We start from the raw sequence: 5,004 nt of genomic DNA, 5'->3' as shown, positions 1-5,004 counted from the left end.
TATCTATCTTTAATTTTCAACCGTTGATCTTAAAGTGCTTTTTGAATCAACAACGGTTATTTGATAAAACCCACTATACACACACGTTCTCGTTCACTTCCGGTTTTCACTCTCGCACTCTCTGCTTTTCAAAACCGCTCTTCTCGATTTCTCTCTCGATCTCTCTTCATCTTTCAAACTTCATCTTCTACCTCAAACCTTCATCCTCTTCAAAATGGTGAGACAAACCAGAAGATCTACTGCAGATGCACCTCAGTTCCCTCACATGGTAGTTGGTTTGGCAACGGGTCAAAGGGACTCTGAGAACCCGGCACAAGAACAAGTTCAAGTTCAAGAGCAGATTGTTCCAATTGCAGAACGGGGCTGTGCCGTTCACTGCGTATTTGCTCCTGAGGAACTCCAAGTCCTGGCAGAATGGAGATTCAACCTCGATAACTTGGCTGCAAATGGGTATGATCTTCGTCCTGAAGTTCAAGCTCAAGGATGGGGAAACTATTTCAATCGACTTCGAGGACCGGTGTATGAGAAATTGGTAAAGGAATTCTGGAAGCACGCAGACTGCGATGACACTCAGGTGGTCTCTCACATTCTTGGCAGGAAGATCATTATCACTGAGAAGTCATTCGTGAATCTGCTAGGTGCAGATACTGCTTATGGGTATCGTTTCCAACTGACGGAATCGAAGCTGAAACCCAGCACCAAGGACATAGTCAACCAGGCTCTGTACACCACCTTCAAACCGGGCAAGACAAGTTACAAGGTGATGGATCTTCACCCCAAACTCAGAATCTGGCACAAGATCCTGCTCAACTGCATCAACCAGAGACCGAAGGGCAGTTCCCCAGACTACATCAACTTCAACCAGAAGGCGATGTTGTTCTTCATCCAAAATCAGAAGAAGATCTGCCTTCCCTACTTCCTGTTCTCTTACTTGAAGGAATGCATCCGGAAGTCTCGCACCACCGCCTCCATCAAGTCTGCAATCAAATATATCCCTTTTGGGAGGCTGCTCTCAGACTTTCTCATTGAAAGCAACTTGGTGCAAGATTTGATCAATGCTGGTTGCACAGAGGATTTGAGCACAATTGTCAGTGATGTCTTCACTGCAAACTCCTTGAAGAAGATGGGCTTAATCCAGAAGAAGATTGCTCCTGCTCATGAAGACACATCTTCTGAGATCAGAGGAAGAAGAATGCCTCTGAATGACTACCCTCTGTGGACTCAAGCGGACAATCCTGACGCCATCAGATGCTATGTTGAAGACCTCAGGGCTCAAGGATTCGAGATTGACCTTGATGATTTCGTCAGCAGACTTCCACCAGCTCCAGAGTTTCCTTCTCCTCCCAAGAAGAAAACCAAGAGGAAGATGGTTCTGGAAGAATCCTCAGAGGAATCTGATGTCCCTCTGGTCAAGAAGACGAAGAGCAAGCCTGATGATGGTGATGATGATGATAGTGAGGATGGTCCTCCCCAGAAGAAGAAGAAAAAAGTCAAAATCGTGGTGAAGCCTACTCGGGTGGAACCAGCTGCTGCAGTGGTCAGAAGGACTGAACCTCCTGCCAGAGTGACTCGATCATCAGCACATTCAAGTAAGCCTGCACTTGCTTCTGATGATGATTTGAATTTATTTGATGCACTTCCTATTTCTGCCTTGCTTCAACACTCCTCAAATCCCCTCACTCCTATTCCTGAATCCCAGCCAGCCGAACAAACCACCTCTCCACCACATTCCCCAAGATCTTCCTTCTTTCAACCTTCTCCTACTGAAGCACCTCTCTGGAATTTGCTTCAGAACCCAACCTCTAGGTCAGAAGATCCAACCTCTCTCCTTACCATTCCATACGACCCATTATCCTCTGAACCAATCATCCATGAACAACCCGAGCCCAACCAAACAGAACCACAACCCAGAACGTCTGATCACTCTGCTCCCAGAGCATCAGCACGTCCTGCTGCCAGAACCACGGATACAGACTCTTCAACAGCCTTCACACCTGTATCCTTCCCAATCAATGTTATTGACTCTCCTCCCTCCAATACCTCTGAATCAATTAGAAAATTCATGGAGGTTAGAAAAGAAAAGGTATCTATCTGCCTTGGAAGAGTATTACCTTACCTGTCCAAGCCCTAGGAGATATCCTGGCCCTAGACCTGAACGTCTAGTTGACCCAGATGAACCTATCTTGGCCAATCCTATCCAAGAGGCAGATCCGTTAGTTCAACAAGCTCACCCTGTCCCTGACCAACAAGAGCCCATTCAACCAGACCCTGAACCTGAACAATCAGTGTCTAACCAATCCTCGGTTAGATCACCTCACCCTCTGGTTGACACTTCAGACCCTCACCTTGGAACCTCTGAACCCAATGCTCCCATGATTAACATTGGTTCTCCACAAGGTGCCTCTGAAGCTCATAGCAGCAATCACCCAGCCTCTCCTGAACCCAACCTCTCCATAATTCCCTATACTCACCTTCAACCCACATCTCTCTCTGAGTGCATCAATATCTTCTATCATGAAGCCTCTTTGAGGCTCCGCAATGTGCACGGTCAGACTGATCTCAGTGAGAATGCTGAAAATGTGGCTGATGAGTGGAACAATCTGAGCACTTGGCTAGTGGCTCAAGTTCCATTATGATGCAGCTCCTGCATGCAGAGGGCAGTCAGAGCATTGAGGCTGCAAAGCAAAGGCTTGCTAGGAGGGTGGCTCTTCATGAACTAGAACAGAGAAATAAGCTTCTTGAAGCTATTGAAGAAGCCAAGAGAAAGAAAGAACAAGCAGAAGAAGCTGCACGTCAAGCAGCAGCTCAGGCTGAACAAGCCAGACTTGAGGCAGAGCGTCTTGAAGCTGAGGCTGAGGCAGAGCGACTTGCACCAGTTGTGTTTACTCCTGCTGCTTCTGCTTCCATTCCAGAACCTCAAGCTGCTCAGAATGTTCCTTCCAGCTCTACTCAGACAAGCTCATCCAGACTCGACATCATGGAACAACGTCTTGACACTCATGAATCCATGCTGATTGAGATGAAGCAAATGATGATGGAACTTCTGAGACGCACTGACAAACCTTAGTTTTTAGGATCTCTTCTTTTTCTTCTTTTTCGTTAACTTTGTTTTCCTTTTGTTAAACTCTGTTTCTTTTTATTTATTTATTCTCTTTTATTCGTTTGTGATTATATATGCATATATATCTATATACTTATGTCACATATGTTTGCAAAAGTCTTTTTTATTCATAATTCTATGTTTACATCATCTTTCTTTACATCATATAATCTAGAATGGAGGATCCCTCCTCATTCTTCTGCACTCCTGGCGCTGCTCTGACCTATCCTTTTCCAGACGATCCAGTACATGCTGGATGTTGCTGAGCCTGATCTTTAGCTCATCCCTCTCCAGAATGTCTTCTGAAGTCCTGAGCTTCTCTTCCAAAATTTCTTTTTCTTCCAGCAGCTTGAGTTCAAGCCGGCTGAGTTCTTGCACCTCCTCCACGAAGGCAAGAAATTCCTTCAGGTCTCTCTCCAACTCTGGACGCAGGTCCTCTTCCAGCAGTGTCCGTGTCAGCTCCGAGATGGTAGTTGCACCCTCTGGATGCCTGATGTTCAGGAACAAGTCCTCTTCAAAGGCCTTCTTCCTCAGCTCTTCTAGTGCTACGTTGTATGATGCCATTTTTTTTCTTACTGAAAATTATTCGAGGTGTGAAGCTTACCTTTCTCTCCAACGCTTTTTATAGGCTTCACTTTCTCTCTGAAAGTTAATGCTCTTACAGTTTCTCGAGGTTAAGTTCTTGGTAACTGACCCTTCTATTTACTCACTTGACCGGTGGTAAACGTTCATCCCTTGCATTAACTCTTCTATTTATTTTCGCCTAACTCTGATTCTTACATCGTTTTCATTTTCTTTTAAACTTAGACCTTCTCTAAGGGGGAGTACCTTGTACTTCAAGCTAAGTTTTTCACACCCCAAGCTTTTTGCTTATGACAAAAAGGGGGAGTAAACCCAGTTTTTGATTTGTAAGATGTGTTAGTGTGACTTATTTTTTCTTTTGGAGATTTTAAGAGTTCCACCTTCATGACCATAGATGTGTCACTGGGCAAATACAAGGAATACATTTCACTTCGTCTGAAGTGATTCTAAGTTGACTCTGATACCCAAGACTCTGATACCTTGTCCATGACTCTGATCACTTATGCGCTCTGATTATTCGTTTTTCATCTATGTCATAAGCTTTTCACTCTGAACTCTTATATTTTTTTAGCTCAGAATCTAGACTTTACTAACGTTTTCATCAAGTATTAGATTCAGGGGGAGCTAAGCTCAGAATCAAGCAGTGACTTGAATTCAGAATGAGCAAGATAAACTATTCACATCAGGATAAGTATTATTCTATATCTCTAAACTCTGAGTGAATTCAGTTTAATGTTTAAGAATTGTTCATCAAAAATCTTAGTTTTGTCATCATCAAAAAGGGGGAGATTGTAAGATCAAGTTTTGATCTAGTAGTACAACTCTATGTTTTGATGATTACAAGTTAACCTTTTGATATGAACAATTGTGGTACTCTAACGTGTTTTTCTGAGTGTGCTATTTACAGGCTCTGACCTCAACTCAATCTCACACAAATCAGAAGCACTGTGTATAAAGAGTGACCCAAGCAACGCTTTCGCATTCACCATGTTCAGTATGAACAGTGGAAAAGCTTCAGAAGTTCTGAAGCTATACAAACTCTGATGTGGACTCAGTCGCTAGAAGCTCTGAAGATCCAGAAGTTCTGATAACCAAGAAACACTGAAGGTTCAGATGTTCTGATGGTGTAGAAGACTCTGAAGATCCAGAAGCTGAATAGTGGAAACTCTGAAGTCCAGAAGCAAGAAACTCTGAAGGCCATGTTCTTCCCTCTGAGTTCAGAATCAGAAGATACAATGGTCAGAGGATCTGTGCTTTCCCTCTGACTCTGATCAACCGGCTTCACAAGTTCCAATATGAAGTATTCCCCTGATCAGAAGTCT

Source organism: Lotus japonicus, chromosome 2, assembly GCF_012489685.1.
Source record: "Lotus japonicus ecotype B-129 chromosome 2, LjGifu_v1.2".
NCBI classification, from domain to species: Eukaryota; Viridiplantae; Streptophyta; class Magnoliopsida; order Fabales; family Fabaceae; genus Lotus; species Lotus japonicus.
Note: the sequence above shows the minus strand (reverse complement) of the source record.